This window comes from Opisthocomus hoazin, chromosome 6 (assembly GCF_030867145.1).
Source record: "Opisthocomus hoazin isolate bOpiHoa1 chromosome 6, bOpiHoa1.hap1, whole genome shotgun sequence".
NCBI lineage: Eukaryota > Metazoa > Chordata > Aves > Opisthocomiformes > Opisthocomidae > Opisthocomus > Opisthocomus hoazin.
Window position 1 is genome coordinate 63,464,364 of NC_134419.1, and position 26,634 is coordinate 63,490,997.

The window sequence follows — 26,634 nt, forward strand, 5'->3', positions numbered from 1 at the left end:
TCATGGCTATATGGGAGCAAAGTGCCCAGCCTTTTCTGGGGCTAAGGAAATTGGAGAAAAAGGATTAATCTCCTAGCAACACTTTAAAAAACCCACTTTTATTGCTCCAAGGTAGAACTTGCTAGTGTGAAATCAGAATGTTGACAAGAGACACTGAATTCATTAGAAGACTCAGCATAACTGCGGTTAATTAGAAACCCCCCAATTTCTGTACATTAATAATGACAATTAACAACACACTTTTGGTTCTAAAGACATGACACAGAGCTTTTTTGGGAACTAGTAGCATATATATTTTAATAGGAGAAGAAGAGTTTATACATTTGATTTCTAGGAGACCTTAATGCAATTAAAGACCCATTTACAAGGTATCTGGGTAAGTGCAACTTAATTCTGACTTCAAGATGCCAGATCTAGAGTACCGTGCAAAAGTAGTCATAAGGCTGGATTTGAGAATAGATTCACAGTTTGTCTAGACCATTTACTCATTAGAGCATTTTTCGGGCACGCATTACAGGGAGACCCAGCCAAGCTCCTGGGCACTTGGCTCAGCAATGTGCTTACCTGCCTCACCATATTTTGTCTTTTTGCTGAGATTATGAGACTTCTGTCACAGACAGTGATTCTGGCTTTGGCAGTCAGAGTAGATATAGCTAGAATAACATTGCTTTTACAAAACACAGGATAAGAAAATCTGCACTTAATACCAGAAATCTGCTGATCCTTCAAGCAGAAACACCCTCCAAATATATTGTCTTGATATTCAAGACATAAAAGCACAGGTTCAGAAAAAGAAGAAAACAATCCTAAAGATCAGGGAAGACCACAGGCTCTGCATAGGATTTAGACTGAGCAGGATGTACACACTCTAATGTATGAATGTGCAGAGAAAATTATCAAATTACTATAAAATGATAATAATTACATTCTGCTGAGTGAGGCATATATTCTTTCAATTCACACTTCACTGGAGAGAATTTGCAACGTGCGGTCTCATATTCATCTGAAGTGATGCAAAGTAATTCACACCCCTATATCTTGCTAGCTAAAGATAACCACTGGCAATAGTATTTATGAAAAAAAAAGGCAATTTTAGCCCAGGACTACTGTCATATAATGCATCTCACATACTCTGGGAACAAGCATAGCACAAATATAGTCAGTAAAAATATCCTCACCTGACAAAAAGGTGATCAAATAGAAATGCAAAATTTCTATTACAGGACTTTTACATGCCTAATACAATGGATTCCCTTGAAATCTTGCACTTGTCAGAGAGCATAAGTTTATGTCATTGTATTACCATAGTTGTTCTCAAAGTAAAGATAAAGAAGTTCATTACAAAGTTTTGCAAGATTAGCAAGCATGACCTTGTAAATTGCTTTCTATAGATATTTAACTGTCATGAACTCATGGATTTGTCCAGGTTCTCAATGAATTAATTTACAATCAAATGCAACAAGAACTGAACATTGTAGTAAACTTCAGCAAAACAAAAATCTATTGTTAATAAAAGAACACTTTCAATCCCTACAGACTGTTCTACTCAAATATTTGAAAGTGCTTCATTAACATTTTACATAATCATACAAGGTAGCAATTATCCCTACCTAATTGCTCAGGTTGTAGAACTGAGTCTCAAAGAATTCAGGTGATTTAAGCATCATCACGCAGAAAATGGCATGCAGGCAAAAAATACAACCCAGCCTGCCTGCGTGCTAGTGTGAAGCCTTACCCAAAAGACAACATTTGTATTTATGTTGTGCCTTGTGTTAAACTAAACAGTTGAGGTACTAAAATCTATCTAGCCATAAAGGTCTCTATAGGTACCATTAGTACTGCTTTACTGTCACTCCCTATCTTTTCCATGTCCAGCCCCTTATAAATCTTTGCAGCCCTTTACCAACTCAGTATGTCCATGTTCTTGCACTGGAGAGCTAAGGCCTGGACATGGCATTCCAGCTGTGGTCTTACTAGTGCTGAGTAGATGTTGAAGACAGACTGCAGTATCTAGCTGGGGCATTCATGACCTCTCATACAGTCTAGTGATCCTAGCCTTGCTAGAGTGCTGAGCACACTAAAAATACTTCTGCAAGCCTCCTTGGGGAGATGGCTGCCTACACAATTGAAAATTTAAGACATAAATGCAACTAATGCTACAAAAAAGTGCTAGCATTCAAGCACTAAACTTCATACTGTTTTCACAGAAAAGCACTGGAATGGGCCTCAGGGCTGTTTCTACTTGAAAGGCTGTAGACAAAACAGTAAACTCCTACTGTTTTGGTTAAGTAGAATCACAAATTTTGGTGATATTTCTGTCATTGATCTTTTAAATGATGAGTAGATCAAAGACCATCTTCAGTCCCCATACTCTGGAAGCTTGGAATGAATTTGTGGTAACTATCAAATATGCACTCAGATCTAGAGAGAAATGGATGATTATGGATATACTGTATATAAGTTTTCACCCAGTTCCAGAAGTTTGAGAGCATATCCCTCATATGTCTTTTGTGTTCATCAATGTGTACTGTGTTCAGTGCTATTTGTTAAAGTGTTGTTTAAACAAGAATGTTAAAATGTTATGAAATTACAGATGTACAATTAAAAAGAAAGCATAAAAAATGCAATGCAAATAAACATTGGATTTTTTTAACAGGTATCTTGAATATATGGATATTTGATGAATGCTGACATACTTTTTCATAATTATCTATACCAGATGACATTTTTCCCCAAAAGCCTTTAAAAAAACCCAATACACCGCCAAAAAAAAAAGGCAAAGTTTACTTCAGAATCTAATCTGGAAGTCTACGTTTTGATTGAAAAAATATCTCTGTGAATACAGAAATAACTATGAACAGTCCTATTGAAGCCACTGGGTGGTATGGATTTGTAACGAAAATGTAGGATGGGCTCTAATGCAAAGGAAACAACATAATATTCCCCAGTATTGAAAAATATTTTTAATCAACTCCTGTAAATAAAAAAACAAGGAAGTGCAGAATGGTAGCAGTAAGGATTCTCAAGTCTCTTATAAAATCAAAGTGTGTGCTTTATATCTACTATCCAAAAAAAGAACAGTAACCCAAAAATCTAGATGGCTTCTCATCTGATGAAGAGTACTACATATTTGTTTATCTATGCTTTTTGCAGCATAGATGTTATTATTCTTGAATAATACATTTTGTGTAGTGAGGTTTTCACAGACTAACAGTATGAAGTAGTATACATGTTATTATGTAACAAGCCCCTCGACTCTTGCTGTTACAGAGACCTGTAATTCTTAGGAAGCACTTCAGAAAAAGGTAATAAAGACAATAAAAACTCAGTCTTTTCACCATAGTAAAAATATACATATCGGTTTCAGAGAGATTAAATAAAACCACACATAAACTATAAAAGAGTCCCTTTATGACCTTATAAAACAGATGTTTACACTTCAAAGAATATTTGTGGAAAGAAACAACCACTGATATAACCAAATAAATAATTTTGAATGGCTACAGCAAATGTATATGATATGTACATGGCTATGTACAAATTTTGAGTTAATTTCCTGTTCATAAAATAAATTTCATTTTCAAGTAAGTATTTAGAAGCAAACTCTAGACAGCCTTGCAATCCATGTAAATTAGCTCTACATACTGCAGAGTAAAAGGAGAGAGCAAATTCCTCCCATAGGGTTCATGGCACTAGAGCAGCTGTTCTGAAGTCATTACTGCAGTCCATAGGCAGCAGCAGCCACAGCTGTCATACATTACCCTGAACAGGCATCTTGGGCAATAGTTTCATGTAATCATGGACTTAATGGTCATCTTCCCTCCCCTTGAACTCATTAACTCCTCCTCACTGTTACAGTGAGGGGAAAAACACTTAGAGATTTTCCCAGTGGGAACAAGGAATGCAGAATTCCTGGTATGCTTTTGATGGCTTTCTCTTTAGCAGGATATTCCATGCGTACTGCCATGTGCATTGTACAGAACAATGAGAATTTGCCTTGTAAGCAGTATCTTTAGTCTCTATCATCTTCATTTTCCCTTTATTTTTCTGTAGAAGCAAACCTGGTTTTTGAAGTGTACACACATTTTTTATTATATTCTGGACATGTATTTGGAATGTGCCCCCTAATCTGCTCAGTAAATGGAATAATTAGCCAATACTTATTGCTAATCTGCACATGCATTTCATACCCAATCCTATTTAAAATTTCTGTCAAAAAAGCAATTTTCTTTCAGATTTAAATTCTGGTTTTTAATTATCCATTATAATAGTCTCCAATAATTTAATGCCCTATATTCAGACTTGTTAGAATCTTTCTAGCTGATCTTACAATTTTTAAGCAGTATCTTGGTATGTTTCCAGTTTCCACCCTTTTCTCCATATTAGACATGTCCTTAGAAGACTAATGATGTTCTCTTTTCTCGTTCAGGCTTTTTTTTCTCTTTTTTCCCTCCTGTCACAAATACTGTACTCAATACATTGATCATGACATACTTCCCAGTCATTTAGCACAGTTCACTAAAGTCACCAGTTTGCAGTTTATGAGCTCAGATTCTTTTTCTTTTAAATAAAATGTACTAGTATTCTATCAGTATATTGCTGTGATACAGTGTCTCCACAAGCTATAAATAAACCACTCCTTAAGACAGGACATACAAGTGAAAAATGGAGGCAGAGATGCACCACAGAGCTATAATAAATATACTTTCTCTGTGGTTCAAGAACAGGTGAGCTTAAGACCTAATAGACATTTTTGGATAAGGATAAAAGGGAAGCAAGACTGGACCAATCTCATGATAGGGATCGATGATATATCAAATTCAGTCAGAGGGTGAATGGCTCTTTTCCAGAGCAATTAACAGAAGCAATCAAAGGATAGGAAGTGGTGACAATGGCAAACTGACTACCCTAACTCTGCTAGGTATGCAATGCTGGAAGATATGAATTGTCTAACAAGTTCTTGGTATGTGCTGGAAATAGCTTCAGAGAGCTGAACAAGTAAGTAGGTACTGGTAAGGACTGCTGTTTCAACTCCTATTTACATAGCAAAGTTAGACAAGAGTATAAGGGACCAGGTAGTTTGAGTGAAAGTTACCATAAAACAATAAAATGTTCTCAAATGCTAGCAAAGCAAGGAAATGCCACAGCCCATTAACAACAATGACATTCTAAAACCAGTCTTTAACAAACTGAGGAAACAAAAGATAGGATCTCTTGGCCAAACATTCAAAGTTTGGGGGTTTGTTTTGTTTTGTTTTAAAAAATGGTTCCAAAGAATGGGAAGTTTTAAACAGAAGAAGTTCTGGAGGCAGAAAACCAACTTATCCCAAACAGGAAGATAAAAAGGAAGTACATGGAGAGACTTAAGAGTCTAAATCAAGATCTCTTGAGTACTGACATTTAAAAAAGAATAGTACCAAGAATGTCAACGGTATCACCTATAAAGGAATAGCATCAATTTCTCAGAGAGGGTGGTGGATATAAGATGCTGACGAAGTAACAACAGGTAAGGTGCATTAAACCAGTCAAGAAAATGTTATTAAACATTCCAAGTAGAGGAAGCATGAAAGGGTCATTCATTAACAGAAAAAGGTCAAATCACTGGTAACAGCGAAAGCTAAAACACTTTGGGCATTTTCTTTTTGTCTTTAGAAAGCAACTAGGCGTAATTTTAACAAGAGACAGCAGACAAGAAAAAGGGGAAAGAGAAAAAGTAAAACAATATTTAGATTTCCAATTCAGCAGCACTTAGGAATTTATGAGAGGTGTCATCAACTGAAACATAACTTTAGCTGTTAGGCCTGACAACATATGGAAGAGGGAGACGCCTCAGAATTAAGTCAGCAAACCCAGTACTTACACTTTCCCCTCTCCTTTTTATATGTATCTTGGGATTCACAGACTAGTTGATTAAATTGGGTTATCTGACAATTTACTAGAATAAATTATTCAAAAATCAGTTTCCAAGCACCTGGGGATAATAAGATAATAAACAGACAACACAGATTTGTCAAGAACAAATCATATTAAAGTAACCTCTTTCTTTTTTTTTGTCAGAGTAATTAGTCTAGCGGATTAGAAGGAGGAAATATTTGCAAAGTATCTCAACCTAAGCAAATAAAGGAAATGGAGTTTAGCTGAAAGAGCTAAAAGACAAGCACACATGGGCTGGAAATAAGGAATGCAAAAAGCAGGTTTAGACACAACATTACAGCAAAGAACATTTCTGCTCGAATTCCAGAAGGCCTGTTTGGATCAGTCACCATTATATATTGTCATGAATGATTTAGATATTGCATAGAAGACATCAACATTCTAAATAATTTAAGAATAGATTATTCTAAAAATATATAAAATTATCTTAATAAATTCTGGAACAAGAAGTGAGAAATTTCATGAAAGCAAATGCAAACTATTACATTTTAAAAGAAAACATTCATGAACACAAAGGTGATATAACTGGTTAATTCAACAGAACCAGAAAATTGTAAGTCGTTTAACTTTGATGCTCAGAAAATTGATATACTGTTCTGAAATAGGTGACATCAGACAACTGAAATGTCATAGGAAGATACAAAATGTTGCTATTTCACTTTGGTTTAAGTTTTTGAGGCCTCAGTTAGAGTCCATTGTGGGGCATCCCACTTCCAGAAGACAAATGATCAGATACAATGACTCTTCATGTGATGTGATTTGTTAAATCTAAAAAAAAAAAAGGCTGAAAAGCAACATGATAATAAAGTGTGTTTCATATTGCATGTGATCAACCATTTTCATGATGTGAAGGGAAAGCTGACTTATTTGCAACACAAAAGATACAGTTCTGATATCAGGAAAACTTTTTCACCTATTAGAACTAAGTTCTTTAGTAGTTATGAGAGGCTGTGATCATCAATAGCTCTTATGAAAAGAAATAAATTTGTCAGGATAGTCTACATACACTTGACGTTGCCAAAAAGAAGGAATTATGTAGAGGTGATAGCTCTGAGGTCACTTGCTGTTTCTTTTTCTTTCTCTATAGTTAAACACTTTAATCTTGGCCAATTTTGTTTTTAAGATTCTGCTTCAGCAAAAAATGAAATAACTTTTCTATAAGAGCTCTGTACTTTCAAAGCCAACAAATGCCATGGTCAATGGATAGGTCAACAGGCCAGAGAGGGAAAAGGAACTAATTAGCTAGCTTTTGGGAAGAGCAGACTTTTTAAAAGAAGGATGTAGTACTGCTGCTGTGAGAACGACTTTACCAACTAGGAGCCTCATACTCTCATTGTTCCCTCCTGATACAGCATCTAGAACCAATATAGTGAGAGTCACTGAAGCTGAAACAAAGCCAAACTGCATTGAGAAATCTGGTTATTCAACCTATGGAATGAAATTCGTACTGTTTGTTTAATTGTAAATTTTTTTAGGTTGACATTTGCAATCAAGCCTCTTAAGAGGTTACTGCTGCACAGAGTATGTTGGTCATATGATGCACCTCTTCAGTTTACAAGTAGAGGATATGCTGCGAAACCACTAACAAAAGTTCCAAATGCCCCAGCCCCCATTTTGATGTCTGGAATTTTGTTGCAAATTGAAAGTTTACAAAGGTGCAGTCCAATTCAGATACATACAGAGTATCTTATCACCTACCTATTCGTCAGCTCCAGCTATTGCTTGTCCAGCCAAAGTATGCTTAGATGATGGAACTAAAAAGACTATTTTAACAAGCCTACCTCTACGACATGAATAAGCACTGTGCTAGCTACCACGACAAGCTCTTTGCTTTACTGTTCTTACCAGTGAAACTATCTGTATTCTGACCATAAACACTCCATGCTGTCCAAAAGTAAATTCAATTTATCCCAGCTGCAGTGTGGGTGTTTATGAATTTGTGCCAGCTTGTGCATAGGTCTGCATTGGAATAGAAAAACTAACACGGAAGCAAATCGGAAGCAAAGATTATATATATTACAGATTTTGTTTCAATATCTTAATACATCAGTTACAGCTCATCAGAACATTTTCATGTTTTAAGAGGCATGTTCCGTATCATGCTGTAGTACCTGCACATGGGAAAATGCTTTATACCACTTAGTTACTTCTTTGCAAAAAATGGCGTGCTTTCAATACGGACAATTCTAATGAAGACCTTATATTTGTATCAACTTTATGTATTTCCCGGTTACATTTTATAATCTTGCAGGTCCATCTTACAAATTGTTACTTGACGCAAATTAGTCTAGGCATTTCTTCCTGAGTACATATCACTCAAGGAAGAAGTAACAGGGAGAGAAACATATTATTACATGGTAATAACACCCCAATCAGCCATTTCTGCGTAGCAGGTAAGTATGTTTTATTTTAGAAACTTTACAATTCCTTTATTGCAAACCATATATTTATCAAAAGCTAAAATACTAGCTTCTTAGAGTATAGCTTTTTATCCCATTACATTTTTTTTAATTCAAGGAAGCAGCATTTTTTAACATGCTCTACGTTAAAAATGTATCTTTGTCTATTCTTGGAAATTTCTTCGTAGGATCAGCTGTGCACTACCTACCTTCATAACTTGTACAAATTGTTGCTTGGTTCTTTGATTAGAAAGGTAGATATGACTACATTTCAGACAGGAATCATCTTCAAAGCATTTTGAGTTGTCCCAAGGCATCTCCATGCCTTACTGGTTTGGGGTAATATAACAATTTTTTTTTAATTGCTTAGTTCAGCTGAAAAAAACCCCATATTTTTCCTCTGGGTCCTTGTGACATGATATTTAGCTTTGGTGCTACTTTTATCCAATGTTTCTTTATGCATTAAAGTGCAAACTCCATGCGTTTGTGTGTTTATATAAATTTTTAATAATTTGTACGGAAAAGAAGCACAGAATTCTTCTGAAGACACAGATACCTGTGAAAAATGCAGCAGAAGACCTAGATATTGCTAAAACATAGTCCCTCTATGTCAGTTAACAAGCAAGTCTGTGTGATTAAGGAGTGTTCCACTGGAGAGACTGCAGTTCACATATTACTGAAAAAGGCAATGGAATACATAAATAAGTTACTTAACTTGAGATAACACTCAAGCAAATGATAATTGAGAAGACACCCTGCAACATCAACAGGATTTGGCAGGTAGGGTACATTTTAAGAAATCTTCAACTCAAACGATGTTCCCAACATACCATATGGATCACATAGCTGGAAATTCATCAGCAGTGCCAACAGATGCCAAAAAGCTTTCAAATCAACTGCCTTAGAAAAGATTATATGCATTATCTTAAAATAATTTATAAACATATTAAAATTTCTCAGAGTTCATCAACCTTCTCTCCTCCCTGCGCTTGTGCTGAAAGACTGAAAATATTCTGAGGCTCACTTGAAGAACGAAGCCTGGGTATTTTCCGCTGCAGGGCAGCAAAATGAAGATGCAATGGGCCAAATGAAATTCCCTCCAAATTAGACTTCTTGGAATAGAAAAAAAGAAGTGGATTTAGCAACACAGAAAAAATATTCTCAAGAGGACACTAGTGGCATAACCTTATTAGTGCCATTAACAAGATTTGATTCTGTGGGAAAGACAGAGTGGAACAAAAATGTTGCATAATGTTATGCTGGGGGAATCTGAACTTTTCAACATTTGCAAGAAAACTTCCTGAAGCAGGATGTATTCAGGCAGAGAAAAAAGCCAATTTCTCTTTTTTCAGTTAACACCCAGAAATGTTCCCCTTTGTTAGTAAAAGTGTTCCGTCTTTCCCATGCCATGCAGACAAAAAAAACTTTCTGACCAATTTAGTGGCCTCACATGGGAGGGAATGATTCGACACCAATTGAGAGAAGATAGAAACACTCCCCTCCATCCAATCTGCTGATTAAAATGTGGCTTGTTAGCCCATGCTACGAGAAAACATGGAAATTTTTCCTGAAATATTATTAAGTATTTCTAAATACAGTATTTCTGTTTACTGCATAAGACTTCAAGTTAATCTTTGTATTTATTCTATGGTAATATTAAAGCCTGTTTTGTGATGGTTCTTAAAAGGAGAAATTCTTAATAAATTGTGTGGAAGTAAAATATAACATTAAGATGCAGTAGTATGATCACATAGAACATAACTGAATAATCTAAAGTCATTAATTTTTTGGCATTTCTCTTCAGAATGAAATAGACAGAAGGAAAATTTACCTGTCATAATAAAATACAATAAAGGAAATACCTGCCCGCACAGAAAATCAACACAGAGGTCATTGTAGTATTCTTATTTTTTCCTTTTTCTGAGAAATCATCATGTTATCTTCTCAAGCAAATGAGATAAACATCCATTTCATCAGGAGACTATTTTTTACAACTCATAGATGTCTTTTGTTAGCAGTCTTCTCTATATGGGACACTTGAGGTTTAGGGTACATTATTATTACAGAGTAGAAGACAACATTATGAAGAATTACAGGCTTCCAATATCAAAAATCCACATTTCAGTCAAACAGCTGAAGCACTTCATTAAATAATGAATGATATAGAACTAAACAATTGTGAATTTGGTGGGGTTTTTTTTTTGGCTTTTAAATATAATTTAGAAGATTCAGAAGATGACAATCAGAGAAGACTAAGAATCTACTGCTACGTGAAGCACCACTTCTAGTAACAATCTCTGGGTAGGAGTTTTATATATTGTTTACTGGTACACTTACTCTTCCTGGATACAGAAGAGCAGTGTCAGGGTATTGTAACTCAATATATACAACTTATGGCCTACCAGAGTGAAGTGTAGTATTTTGCAGTTTCTTGTAAAATGAATTTGTCAAAAAGTATAAAGAAGACCTTAGTCCATTTTTATAGAAAAGAGATAGTGTTTTATGATATGTTGAAGCAACCATCTATTTGATACAAAACATGTCAGTCTTATAAAAGGCAAGCTGGAGAACTAAAAGCACTCCAGCTATAAGTACTGAAAGTTTATAAAAGCTGATGTGTTAAAAAAAAGATATTGGAGCTGCTAGTCCAAGAGAAATAAAATATGAAGAGAGCTAATTTCGCCTTTTCTGTATCTGAGCCTTCTTCACAGACAAAAAAACAATAACCTAAGTTTCATTGCCTGGCTAGCTGATGAATTATGTCAACCTTATTTAGTCAACAGATTTCAACATGTGGACCACGGATCGCTGAGAATCTGTGGACAAATTCTAAGAGATCTATAAAAAAGTACTAGGAAAAATAAATTCATAGATACAGTACACCAGTCAATGGAAGTAAAGTTTCTAAGCTGGTCTACGTCACCACTGAAATTAAACCAATGTCTCAGGAACCAGAACGGCTGAAAATCATTGGTACTTGAACCTGAAGGTTCACATAGGATTGTGTGTATGACGCTTCTACATGGCATTAAAATTAATTTCCCAAAATAACAAATAGTAACATAAAAATGTTAGTCTACATTGTCCATTTCCTGATCTACTGAAAGAGAGCGCTAGTGCAATCTTAAAGCATCTCTAAAATGCTACACAAATAAAATCAAATAGTTAGATTATCCAAAAAAGTAAGACAACAAATCATAATGAAATATCAGTGGAGCAAGTGACAACTTTCACCTACAAGCAGTATTTCTTAAACTGTGAAGCTATTCAGGAACGTGTTTGTGAATGGTCAAGGTTAAGCATAAATTTTTATACTTTTGCTATTATCATACTTAGATATTTAAGTGTGTGTGTGTGTATATATGTGTGTGTGCATGTATTTTAAAAAGCCCTAAATCAAAATTCTCAGAGTTATACAAATGCAAGATATTTTCTACAGAACTCCAGAAATAGTGTATCACTAAATCTTTACCATATATTGTATTAGAAAGTAAGCTTAGTAGCTTCAAAGCCAGTGTGCCTATTTTGCAGTATTTGAAAGATTAATTTAGCTACTCATGGTAAGTAGTAACTTCTAGAAGCTGACAAGAGTTGCACAATTATTTCTATTTTAACAATTAATAATTCAGTGATATTAATTATTAAACTCATTTCTCAACACATGAAGACTATAAGCTTTCTGTAGGTTCTAAAATAAGAAAAAGCAAGTAGATATGAGAGGCAGCTTCTTTGACATAGTTCTGTCATGACCATTTACAGGCAGAGCAGTGTATATCAGGCCTTTCAGCCAAGTGCATCAGATCACACAAGATGCTGAATACCAGATCTTAAGTATACTATTTTAGCAGAATATGCACTATACAATACTGTAAGTGCTGTGATTTTCATTAGCAACAGTAAGACTTTCAGAAATCTAATTTTCTATTCAGAGAAAGTTTCTCAGCTGCCATTTACTGAAACACAAACATGATTACAGATTCAGCATATGACTTTCGTTGAAGTCCAGTGCTCTTCTGTCTTTTCTAGCTGAGCTGTTACTAGTGCAAAAAAGTACAACAGTATGCCTGACAGTCGCAGACCAAATCCCTGCTTCATCTGAGGTTTAAAACATAGTTTATCCTAAGTCACAATTCTGCCTTTTTCTCGAAGAAGAAACCCTCTAATAATAACCCATTATAAGATATTTCCTTAGTCAAGACTATGCGAGAAAACCCACAGCTGCAAACTGGTGGACGATGGAGAAATGTTCTGGGACGCTCTCTCTTCAGGCTAGCCCTGTTCTGACACCCTCCCCTAAGCACTTGCTTTTAGCCACTGCCAAAGACTCCATAACAAATCAGTTAATCTTTAGTCTGGGCCATTTGTGTGTTCTTAATTCTTTACCAGTGTATCCTAGGTTCAGCATCAGTTAGTTATGCATGATATTTATACAATCTAAACACCATATCTTTACAGTATATGACATTCATGGACTGTATCCTACATGAAGAAATGAGCACAGGCCACTTGAAAGACCTACCTCCTCCCACAGTATATGCATAGGTTGTGACTTCTCAAGACCTTCAGGGGAACAGGAGGAGGATATTCTGCTGTGAAACTGCTGTTTTCACTTCAGGCTGTTTTCGCTGTCTGCACTGCTTAGTGCAGAACAACATGCCCAGACCATGGCTGTGACGCTCAGGTATGTTTGTAGTTGACAGGCATCACTACAGTGCTCTGGACTGTATTCAGGAAAGGATGCAGATGTAAACACTGTAACTATGACATCATTTCTGAGGCAAATGTGGATATGAAAACTACATACAAAAACTGCAAAGTACTAGCAAGTAGATTTAATTTTGCAAAGATAATTAATGTTGGTCTATTTAGACTATGACATTAAACACAAAACTGTCTTTTACTTTTTTGCTTTTGTTTTTACTGACAACCTGTTACTGCTTTGATTAGTATTCCTTCCTTAGATATAGGGACAAGTGCTCCAGTCAGTAGTAATTTTACACAGGTGTTTAAAGTCCAGGAAAAAGTTTAACTTCTAGCTACATTTCAAGTGTGTGTATGCATGCCCTTGACTTCCTCAGGACTAACTTCTGCAGCTCTTTCTTTTGGAGACTTGATCAGTTTGAATCTTCAGTAAGATGGTAAATATATTATGCATTTAAGTTCTTAACCATCCACATAACTAACTGAAGGTCAAGGCTATTAGGCTCGCTTCAGCTTACACCAATTATCCCCACCAGTGAAGGCGATGTAGCTACGATTCCAAACAATTAAGTCCATAATATTGAGATAGAGCACCTAATAAGGCACAACATGGGAGAATCAAGTTAACTCTGTCAATCTTTTTTATAATAATGCATTTTGAATTGTAAACAGTACAGCTGCCTAAGATCTGTAGATTTGCATTTGGGTGCTTTTTTCTGATAGGCATAGGCAAATGTGTTCCTCCTGTGGTAAAATATACTTCAATGGCATTCAATGGTATTGCACTAAATATATCCTAATATTGAAAAAGGTAAAGCTTATTTTACATTCTAGAAAAAAATTATCACCTATAAATGAGAAAACCAGAGAAATACCCTCCAAGTAGCATCTAGTTAATAACTGTAAACAGAGAAGTATCTATCCAGTCATTCCTAGCAATCAGTGTTAATTTTCACTGTCTTTGTATAGCTGTAGATAATCACATTCCTGTAATTCACAGCTATGTTCTAATCCTTAATTTAAAACTCTACTGAGATTTTGATTTTAGCACCTGAACAATCATTTGACAATGTGTGAAGTGGCAGAAGAATACTAGTAAACCTGAGACCTAGGTTTTGTCCAAGGGTAAATATTCAAGGTAGAAAAGCAACGAAAATTCCTGACTAAAGGGATATCCTAATAATGATCCCATTTGAGTGTGACTGGTCATAACCTAGACCATGCACGTGGTTATACACTCCTCATCCATCTTCCTGGTCTCTGGTCACACCATCTGAAAGGATATAGATGCTGGAGTCTGGAAAATCTGAGAACACTTTTTCTTCCCTTCTGGGGAGGATTGGGAAAAGTCCTGTACTTTTCATTTGTCCAAAAGCTTGGGAATCAGCTAAGCCAAGTAACTGAGGTGATTAGATGCAGACTCAGCTCTGCTTGAAATACATATTAGAGGTGAGCTGGACCACAACACTAATCTCTAACACATACGCCTGCCAAGAGTTTCAAAGCTGGACTACACTGTATTGTAAGTTATGGTTAAAGTTTTTTGAGATTGAAATGGGAACAGTTTCAATTAGGACTCAAACCCAGAATAAACCTCAATTTAATATTGAGTGTAAATGTAGTGATCACAGTTTTAGTCTTTACAGGTGGAACTTCCACTGGTATAAACTGATTAATATCACTGACAATTCATGTGAGTTAAAGATGTGATTTTAAAAATCTACAATGAAACAAGATCTACATAGGAAATTCTACATATTCTATTGATGTCCTTACATTAAAAGTTTTAATTTAAAATCACTAGGACAAGTGACCTTATTTTCATATATTTTCAGAATGTCTGTGCAATAGTACTGATGTTAAATATTACTAATTCAGTAACATCTAATTGGGAAGGCAGGACTCCCTACTGTCTTACTCATTTGATATGTTATTTAGCTGATGCTTAACATTAAATTGTATCTTCTAAACATAAACGTACTGCTACAGTAGCACTCAAGTTAAAGTACAAGGAGTGCAAAACTCTTCTATCAAGCTTTCCATGACAAATTAGCATTCAGCCCTTGCCACTAGGAAAGTGCCATTAATTATGCTTAGACAGCACAACAAAGACAACAGGTGCTTGTAGGAAGGTCATAAAAAGGGCTTCACATGGGACTAAGAAGTGATTGTTATGATAGCACAAAGCAATACACAGTCTGAAGAAGAATGTATTTCTTGAAAATTGTTAATGGTTCTAAAGAAGGACAGATCAGTCCATTGGCTTTTAGATTCAACGTAGTCATGGAAAAAAAAAAATAAGCACAGATGTGCCAAGCTGGTCCAGCTTGAGGAAATAAAGCATTTCATTACAGATGTTGCAACTCCATCTTCTTTAATTGGCCTTAACTACAATTTTCTTTTATGTACAGAAGAAAGTCTTACACTATGGATAAGTAGCAGCTTTTAAGATGTGTTCTTCCGATCTCAACATGCTACTTACAAAAGTGATGAGCAGTACTTAACAGCAAGAAATAGAGGAAGCTTGCCTACTTTGCTACTATATCTGCTACTAAAGATGAAATGATGAATTTATTCTTCTGTCCGTGGGACAAGAAAGCTGAAAAAGAGGTTTGATGAATACGGTTGTATTTGTCTAGCTGTGGTAGACTTTTCATCAAAAGGCAGAAGAGGCACCAGGAATATTATTAATACAGCTGCAAGTATATTATGCAACTAGAAGTACTTGGCAGTCCTTCCCATCTTCATCTGTTCCACTCTAAGGGAAGATTGCTCCTGTTCTACCTGTCTCATGCCCATTCCAGAGACTTCTCTAATTTTCTTTTCTAAAATATATGATACCGGATCTTTTTTCTAGTAGTTATAGAATTTGATTGCGTTGAACACTCCTGGACACCTAGAAGTAAAGACAGGAATCTGCAGAACAGAGGAGTCTTCTGGACAGTGACAGAAATGCAGCAACTATCTGCCAATCATACAAACACAGTATTTTAAAGGTAAACTCATTCTTATGCTCGAGCTCCTGTTCTGGCAATTTCCTACAACTGTGACCAAACACAGCTCAAATACCAGACTGATGTTTAAAGCATTTCATGTTGTCTGTTGTGAAGACAGTAGAACCACCACCCTGTTGTAAAACTGAAAGGTAACTTCTCTCTTGCACCCCATTAACAGCCATACACAAGTCATGATTACCCTGGTGACACTAAGTCACAAAACCAATCTATATGATGATATCTAGCAGTGGAGCATGATTCTGAACAAACAACTACACCTGTGTAATAACAGCTGAGTTGTACTTGGAATAGCCAAGTTGATGTGTTTTGTGGCTCTACTTTATTAGTCATCTCCGGTTTTTAGCGAGAAGAAAAAGGACAAGATAATAGACCTAGAATTTTCTGTCCCCTGGTGACAGAAGACTGCCCCTGTCACCTCCACCTCTGACACCATGGGGGAGCACACGCTTCTGCCCTTTGAATGAGCAGGCCAACTTTATGTTAGCTAAAGCATGAGAGTGCCTGCTTGGTTTCCTAAGCAGTGAGACTGGCTATTATGATAGCACCAACTGGTACATAATATGGGCTGCTAAAATCCTAACACTACCTCTATTTCTGATTAAAAAAACAGAAGAGATTGTCTTAAAACAAGTACTGAATATTCCTTAAAATTCTCCTCTCTTATATACAGATGAACTGATTTAAAGTTGTGAGTCTGCTGCCCTGCTCCAGGCAACCACTTCTAAAATCATTAATATTAAAGTGTGAAATACAGTTGAGCTGAAGGTTCCTGGGACACCTGAGATGGAGGAGCCACCAAAAAGAAGAACTGCAAGTCTATCATGTGAAAAAGCGCAGAGAACCTCATAAAGGATCCCTTATTAAGGTCTGGTAGACCCTTGTTCACTTGGAATCTTGTTCATTCTGTGAATAAACATGTGATACAGGCCACAACAATGGAAATCAAAGGAGCTCTGATGGTAGCAATGGAAAAATATAGACTTCAGGAGTAGATGATGTGACCCAAGGTTCACATTATGTGGTAGCCTTTTTCTTAAATATGTTATCATGTGATACAATCCCACTCTCTAAAAGGATAACATTTAAGGTTTAAAACAAGAATGCAAGCAAACCACCACATATCCCTAGACATTTCTGTGATTTATCTACTGTACTATATAAGTTCTTGCTTTGGGCATTTAAAACAACCATGGTACAGTCATGATCAATATATATATTTTCATGTTTCATGTCTACATCAATATTAAACTTCTGATTTTATGCAGTGATAATGATCCCCAAAGCATTACTTTTTAGTGAACTATTAAGATATTTTTTAAAAAATCAATAACAAGACTGACATACAATACATATCATAAAAGATCCATAAAATAATATGTAAGATTTCACTCTTTTTCACTGGGATGGTAAATGGCAACTAGTTCTGCCAGTAGAGCAAAAGATGTGCAAGTTTAACTGACTGTATACTCAGTATTCAATTCCTATAGAAGAGAGGTGAAAGATAACATCAGCATTGTAAGTCATTGTAAACAGAAAAAAAGCATTACTTGTAAGGACTACAATGGCTATATAAATGACACTTCAGCTGCTTATATTTTTGTTACAATCCTTGTATTTCTATGGCCTATGATCATTCTCATCATTCTTTCAAATTTCTGAAGCAGAAATTCCAAATAAAACCCTTCATCTTGGCCTTAGTACCAGAGTCATAGGAGGGAAGGGAACAATAATGTCTTCTCTGCTTGAGTATCTCTCACTTAGTCTTGACTGGAAAGCACTTGAACCCTTGAACGCTTAAGTCAATCCTCTTCATATCAAACAGGCTTTGTCTTCTCAATTAAAAAAACCCAAGGATAAATAATATTTATTAGCCTCCCAGAGGTATTTTGAGACTAGCTGGTTAACCCTTACGTAATGTGTTAACAATTAATATACTATTACATGTTCACTTACTATGTATAATCACCACCTATATTAGAGGAGGTTTGCCCACTGGCAAATTAGAATTATTTCTATGTTTAATGGAGAGTTAAATGAAAGCAAGAAAATGCATAAACAGCTATTTCATATATGAGAATTTAAAATAACTCTGACAAAGATTTGGATTGCAACTTGGTGATTCCCCTCCCATTTCTCTCACTTCATTTTAACCCACTTTTAAATCACATTCTACAAGAAAGGAAGCTCTTACTCCTGTGGGAGGTAAGAGTAGAACAAAAATGGAACAGATCCTGGAAACATTAAAATTAATGATGTCGGAGAAATCATTATGGTTATAAACCTTGAGCCTGATAATTTTAATTCAAGGCTCACAAAAACTGAGAAACAAATAAACTGAAGGACCAGATGGTCTCAGCCTTTAGGGAATTCACTACAGACAAATATATTGGGAAACAGGAGTCAACAGTTAGAAACTAAAGATATTCTGAAGTGTTTTGAAGGGTCTGATTTCTGATAAAAAACTTGTGAAGATCATTTTTCTAGAGTAAAAAACAAAAATAAACAGTGTTCCTGAAGATGGTTTTTCTAAGAAATTTTTCAACACTTGCATTCCAAAAGGTTCAGATTTGGTATCTCTATGGCCAAGTTCAGATCCCTGAAATGAGTAATTTTCCTAAGAACAGGTATCAAGACTTACATTTGTCATAGGGGAAGGAAAATTTCCTTCCTCTTTGGTTGGATTTGTAACTTGAACTTGTTTGACAAGTAACTCAAAGTGATTAATGACCAGGGTGCCAAGTAAGAAGACTGAAACACTGAAGATTTAAATTAATTGCAGTATATTATTTCATTAAATTCAGTAGTTACAGCAAAGGACAAGCATAGGGATTAGTTTTAATTACCCCAAGGGTAAGGGGAATTTGTATATTACCTTCCCTCTCTGGGAGTTAAAAAAAAGAAAAGAAAGAAAAAGTATCAGGCCTGCATGAACGATTATTTACTTCGTGGCTGTGTTCTCACTACAGAAGACAGCCATATTCTACTGAACTTCTTCAGGTTGTATAATGCCATGGAAACTTAAAATTAAGGTAATAAAAATCTAAGTTCCTTGGTAAATATGACAACTACCACTACCTTTTGGAAAAAATAAAGTTTACTTTTATTTTCAAAAGCATCTGAAAATAATTTGAAACTACCAAATTTTATTTTTTTAATCTGAAAAGGATATGCTGATAACAATGTGGCATTAGTTTAAATTTTATACATCCGTGCACTTGAAGCCTTAAAAAAATTATTTCTGTACTCTATAACTGCAAGTAAGAATGGGATTTTCAGAGTGTAAGTAGCTACTCTAGCATATCCCCTCCTTAACAAGGGAGCAGAAGTTAGGGAAATAGACAGCTTCTTTCAGTATTTGTCTGCTAGAAATGGAATTATCCAGGAATTCTCACATTTATGCTACCAGACTGAATCTAGGTTTAAAAGTAGTAGGCAAACATCTTAATCACCTGGCTTTTTTAATCAATATTCCACATAAAATTACTTATATGTTTTCTCACATGTTTTTATTTAATTTTTACTGTTCATTTGTCCATACAGAAATAAAACATTATCACAATTGGATCTGGCAACCATACTGCCACTCCTGCCAGAAAAAACAAAGTTTATATGGATATGAAAACTGAGTCACCATTCCAGTCTTTAGGGGGCTCTCTTTAGGTCAAAACTCAAGGATTTTAGTGACAGTTTCGGGAAGCTTGTACTATCTAGGAGCTTGCCCGTGGGCTTTGTCTGTTGTTCCTACATAAGCAAGCGATTTCACCTTCTAGGACTTCAGTTGTGAAGTCTCTGCAGCTGAAAAGTAATAACATAAAACTTAAATTTCTTTCAACTTCTAGCACAGATAATTATAGGCAAACACAAAGTCTTTCAAGTCATTATAATCCCAGAAAATTATGAGAGACTGGAAAAATTACACTACATTTTCCTGATTAAAAAAATAAGACAGCAATTTAGTTCAGATGTCTAAGACAGGTCACTAATGACGGATAATGCGTCAGTGACTCATAAAAAAAAAATCAGCCTTTTTTAGCAAATGTAGGCTCATCACTAAACTCTGATGATAACATCATTCTCAGTAATACAAGTCAGTCAACAAGAATATGTACCTTATTTCGCTTCTAAACAATACAGACTGAATGAAATTCTCTCCAGTACGTTCTTCCATCCCTATTGATCGGCAAACAAAACAATCTGTGTATTAGAACTTCCATTGTGTCTTGTGACTTATAAAACTGTGGAAGAAAAGTCAGCTAGGATTAGAGCTAGCACTTTAATTTGTCAATCAGATTTACCAGGAAGATATTAATATAATAAATTCTGCTATATATGTGATCGTATTGTCCAGACTCCTCCTATGGTATGACAACAAAGAAGGTAATTTTCTGTTACAGGGGGTAGGTTGGTTTGTTTGTTTTCAAAAATGCTATCCAACAACTCAAAATTCACAAAATATCACAAGCAAGGAAGACGACTTCTGGTTAGCAGAATACAGGGTAAGAAAGAGGGAGTTAGGGATGAGATTCACCAGTCCCTCCATAATACTTTGAGCTAACAGCAAAAACAGACCAAGAAATAGACAAGGAGTAAGAATTCCTGCTACTTCTGCGGAGTTAGAGAAGTGTGGAAAGAAGTTGCCTCTTAAAGGAAGCTATTCTACAGTGTGGTTTGTGACCAGTGAGAGGAATAAGAATTCAGAAAACAAAGCAGTGGAAGACTCACCCCAGTGATGGCCTGAGAAGTGTTACAAGGGTGGCACACAAGCCCAAATGGGTTCACCATCAAGAAAGATTATCTACACCATTCTGGAAGACATTAAACATCAAAATGAAAGTACCTAACTGTTTATTTCAAAACTGGTGAAAAATTTGACCAGTTAGTAAGACAGATGATACTGAAATTCAAACATGATGGAAAGAAGAGAATGGCCTGAAACCACCCACTAAATTGTATCCATGACTCTTCCAAAAAAACAACCACCAACAACCAAAACCCAAAGCCCTGTAAACAAGACTAAAATCACATTAACAAAAGCCAGGAGATGCTAGCTAGGATAAACTTATACACTTGAATTCTTCTGTTGGCCAAATGCAGATGATCCAAAAGATGTAGAGCAGCCCTTCACTATTCCCTGTTTTCTTTTTTTGGGTTGGTTTGTTTGTTTGTGGTTTGGGTCTTTTTTTTTTAAAAAAAAAAAAAAAAAAATTTACCAGTAAGGTCGTCTGCACTGAAAAGAAATGCAATAGCACTAGTGTTGTCACTTGGGCTCAGTATTGGAATCACAGGGTACAAAACTAAAAAGATTTAATTTAAATCCCTAGAAGAGATTTTTCACCAAGAATCTCTCTCACACATGCACATATATATACATATGTATATACATTCTATAAAAAAATCTAAATCATTCTACAAATGAAAACTTTTCACTGCTTTCCCCTGTTTAGTATGACTGTAGGTAGACAAACACTTTATTCAGTTTCCAGTCCCTATGTCACTCACTGTCACTAGTAATATCTACAAGTCTGTCTCTACTAGAGGGAGACTAAATGACATCTTTCTTTTTCCCCTGTTTGCCTGACAAGTAAACACATGCTGCCACAAGACGCTGAGAAAAACTGCGTGTGCATTGAAGTGTTTAGAAAAAATGGTTCCCAAAATTTATAAATAATTTGTGGTACTTTCAGACTTTCACATCAGACAGATTTTTATAAAACAGACTAATTATTTTTTCTTTTCTCAATGACATTTAAGAGATAAGTTTAAATTTTAATATGTGAAGATAGGTAAGTAACTGCTGGTTCCTTCTTCTCTTATCCCAGTATGATTCTCACAACTTCTTTATATATTGTGGTAAACCACAAAGCATTAAAAAGTTAATTCATTTCAAGCTTTCAAAAAGACATGGAACTAATCTAAACACATGGAAGAAAGAGCAGCAGTAAAATGTCCTGCTCTATAAGGTTGCTAGCTGCTCACATGTGAAAGTAGGTAGGGCATACTATAATGTGTATTACGTAAATATTTCACATTAAACCTATGCCAACCACAACACTAAGGAAATTGTTTACATAAAACTTAAGATAAATTCTAATGCTTTTTTCCTGTGAACAGGCTTCAATTTTATTGGCATATGAATTATTCACCCCTTTCCAAACTAACACTTTCAATGCATCATTTATAGGCTAACTACTGCAAGCATATTTGAATACTTTCAACACATTTTTTCTGTTAGTGCAGACTAATTTTCTGTAAGTAGTCTTAAAAACAGCCATCTGACATCAGACAGGCCTAAACCATGTATAGATGTATATGCTTTCACAGTAATGTGCCTGGTCACACCTGAGTCCATTGATTTTTAATATGGAAAGGTAGATATTTCTAGAGAAAAAAGGCAGTGATAAATATCTCACTTCTTATAAAACTGTGGGTATCAAAATCTCACATTTATTTCTCAGATAACAGTTAGTAATACTGAGGCTTTAAAAGAGGCTATATTTTACTTTATAACATGATTGTGTCCATCTCTTGGCCTTACTGATACTAAATCTCTTTGATCCTGATAAGGTCAGCACAGAATGCATTAGCCACACCAAGTAAATAATTATTTATTTCAGCCTCTCCATCTCAATTTGATCTAGCGAACATTTCAGAAAAAGAAGAAAAAGTCAGACTACTTCTAACAAGATTAATGACACAACAGACCTCTATCTTCTACAACCTGCAGTGGTAAGCAGAACAGAAAGACCCAGCATAGAGTTATTGCTTGCTCTTCATGCTGACATCAACAATGCAAACAAACCAAGAGTAGGCACTAGTGGGCACACCTTCCTTAATCATAGTCCTTTCAGGAAGGGAATTTGTGGTTTATAATGTTGGTAATATGATTCATTATCCCCGACACATTACCACATTACCAGTAATAAGGAAAATAAAAGGTTTAATATTTCTCTTTGGCTGACTTGCATGAATTTCAAATAATTGAAAACTATTAACCTGATATGAACTAACCTTTGCCAAAGAAAAGCGGAAAAATATGCAAGTGCTGAGTAATATCATTTACCACAACTATCCTGAATTGTTGCAAATAATCAAAGATTAAAGAACCTATAGAAGGACTAGTAAATGATGAAATAGCAAAAAGAAAGCTATTCTGCCCTTTAAATATATGACTGTGGGAGATCTGACTGGCAGAATGACTGGACAGATGTTTTTCAACAGCTGTACAATATGTGAATCCTTGTACTCTGCTGGTCAGTTCTTGTTAGCGACTCCGGAGGGCTTTTACAATTATTTTCTAGTAAACCATGCACGGTAAATGCACCATAAATGTGCACGTCTTTTATCCCATTCCATTACAATAACACATTTATTTTGATTGATTCGTATATTTAGAACTGAGGCATGTTGTTCTTAAAAACCTCTGAAATATAATGAGTAAAGTTTTATCCAGCTTCTTTTAAATTATGTCAGTGGTAGTAGTTATTGTAATTTAAGTATTTATAGAAGTTAATGGAGCAGTTGCTGAGCTATTTTTACATGGTTTACATTGCACACATTTGAATAATACAAAAACTTTGCTGAGTAAAGAGATTCTATAGCAATTCAACAATAGAAAGAACTTTTGGCTCAATGTGTACTATGTATCATTTTTTTCCAATCATCTAATATAGTCGTTTTCTAATTATCTATCTAGTTGTTACTGAGATGGTCTCCAAGGAGTCTGTCTAACGATCATTCACTGAATTTCTTTAATTTGAAGGAAAATAATTAGGTCTTCCACAACATAAACACCACTGATGCAAAAGCAAACAGGTGAATACTAAACACATGAATTGAAGGCTGCTTGCTTAATGTTGTACATAACATAGGCGTAATATTTTGATTGGTTTTTGCAAGTTTGCTGCAAAGATTTCAATGCAAGCTAAAGGATTTACTATACCTGTGAAGTTTTAACATCTTATCTACATATCATTATCTTGGTTGAACTGTTGGGAGATCATGGAAAATAGAAAAAGAATACAGCTTGCCCAAAAGGAAACTAAGGAAAGATGTAAAGGGTAAAATTTACAATAATTTTCATTGATCTGTCAAAATTCATGCTGCTTTTTTCTTCCAGACGTGAAAGCTAAAGTCAATTGCACATAATTTAATGTTGCCCTTTACATCAAGAAAACACTACAGAGTGAAGAGCTGTCCCTGAAGAATAGCCACGAGCAGGTCGAAAGCTTATGGGTAAGAATCGGAGAGAGAGGCAACAAAGGGAACCTAGTGGTTGGTGTCTACTACAGGCCACCAGATCAAGAGGAGCTGCTGGACGAAACATTCTTCCTCCAACTCCAGGAGGCTTCGCGCTCGCAGGCTCTTGTCCTACTGGGGGACTTCAACCACCTTGACATCTGCTGGAAAAGCAACACGGCAAGCTATAGGCAATCCAGCAGGTTCCTAGAATGCATTGAAGACAACTTCTTAAGTCAGGTAATAAGCACCCCTACCCGAGGGGATGCGATACTAGACCTGGTGGTCACCAATGCGAGTGAGCTCGTTGGGGATGTCAAGATCGGAGGTAGCCTGGGCTGCAGTGACCACGCACTGGTGGAACTAACACTACGGAGGGAAATGGGAATAACGAAGAGCATAGTCAGGACCCTAAATTTTAGGAGGGCAAACTTCGAGCGCTTCAAGGAGATAGTCAGAAGGACTCCCTGGGAAACAGTCCTCAGGGACAGGGGAACAGAACACAGCTGGCAGGTCTTTAAGGATGTATTCCAGAGAGTGCAAGAGCTCTTGATCCCCAAGTGTAAGAAGTCGGGCAGAGAAGGGAAGAGACCGGCATGGCTGAGGCAAGAGATGCTGGTCAAACTAAGGAAGAAGAGGGAACTGCACAGGCAGTGGAAGCAGGGAGTGGCTTCCTGGGAAGAGTATAGGGAAGCTGCCCAGTTGTGTAGGGATGCGGTCAGGAAGGCCAAGGCACAGCTGGATCTGAACTTGGCAAGGGATGTGAAAAATAACAAGAAGGGCTTCTACAGGTATGTCAGCCGGAAAAAGATGGTCAAAGAAAGCATACCCCCGCTCATGAGCGAGACTGGCGAGCCGGCAACAGCAGATGAGAAGAAAGCTGAGGTACTCAACAACTTTTTTGCCTCAGTCTTCACTGGCAACCTCTCTCCTCACCCCTCCCGAGTCAATGAATGGCATGAAGGAGACCAGGAGGGTAAAATCCCTCCAGCTGTAAGTGAAGACCAGGTTCGGGACCTCCTGCAGAACCTAAATGTACAGAAGTCCATGGGACCTGATGAGATACATCCCAGAGTCCTGAGGGAACTGGCTGACGTAGTTGCCAAGCCACTCTCCATGATATTTGAAAAGTCATGACAGTCAGGGGAAGTTCCCAGTGACTGGAAAAAGGGAAACATTGTGCCCCTTTTCAAAAAGGGTAGAAAGGAAGACCCTGGGAACTACCGACCTGTCAGCCTCACCTCTGTGCCTGGGAAGATCATGGAACAGATCCTCCTAGAAGATATGCTAAGGCACATGGAGGCCAGGGAGGTGATTCGAGACACCCAGCATGGCTTCACCAAGGGCAAGTCCTGCCTCACCAACCTAGTGGCTTTCTATGATGGTGTAAAAACAAGAGTGGACAAGGGAAAACCTATGGATGTCATCTATCTGGATTTTTGTAAAGCCTTTGACACGGTCCCCCACAACATCCTTCTCTCTAAATTGGAGAGCCATGGATTTGATGGGTGGACCATTCGGTGGATAAGGAATTGGTTGGATGGTCGCAGCCAAAGGGTAGTGGTCAACGGCTCAATGTCCAGATGGAGACCAGTGACAAGTGGAGTCCCTCAGGGGTCTGTACTGGGACCGGTGCGGTTCAATATATTTATCAATGACATGGACAGCGACATCGAGTGTACCCTCAGCAAGTTTGCAGACGAAACCAAGCTGAGTGGTACGGTCAAGACACCAGAAGGACGGGATGCCATCCAGAGGGACCTGGACAAGCTGGAGAGGTGGGCCTGTGTGAACCTCATGAGGTTCAACACGGCCAAGTGCAAGGTCCTACACCTGGGTCGGGGTAATCCCCGCTATCAATACAGGCTGGGGGATGAAAGGATCAAGAGCAGCTCTGCTGAGAGGGACTTGGGGGTACTGATAGACGAAAGGCTGGACATGAGCCGGCAATGTGCGCTGGCAGCCCAGAGGGCCAACCGTGTCCTGGGTTGCATCAAGAGAAGCACGGCCAGCAGGTAGAGAGAGGTGATTCTGCCCCTCTACTCTGCTCTGGTGAGACCTCACCCGAGTACTGCGTTCAGCTCTGGAGCCCTCAGCACAAGAAGGACATGGAACTGTTGGAGCGGGTCCAAAGGAGGGCTACAAAAATGATTCGAGGGCTGGAGCACCTCTCCTATGAGGACAGGCTGAGAGAGTTGGGCTTGTTCAGCCTGCAGAAGAGAAGGCTGCGGGGAGACCTGATTGCAGCCTTTCAGTACTTAAAGGGAGCCTATAGGAAAGATGGGGACAATCTTTTTAGTAGAGACAGCAGTGACAGGACGAGGGGTAATGGTTTTAAACTAAAACAG

At 36.8% G+C, this 26,634-nt stretch overlaps 1 protein-coding gene across 1 annotated transcript in view; it reads right to left on the reverse strand.

Moving 5' to 3' along the window:
• Positions 1 to 26,634, reverse strand: part of ADGRA1 (adhesion G protein-coupled receptor A1) — a 294,207-nt gene that overhangs the window by 90,435 nt on the left and 177,138 nt on the right. The window lies entirely within an intron of this gene.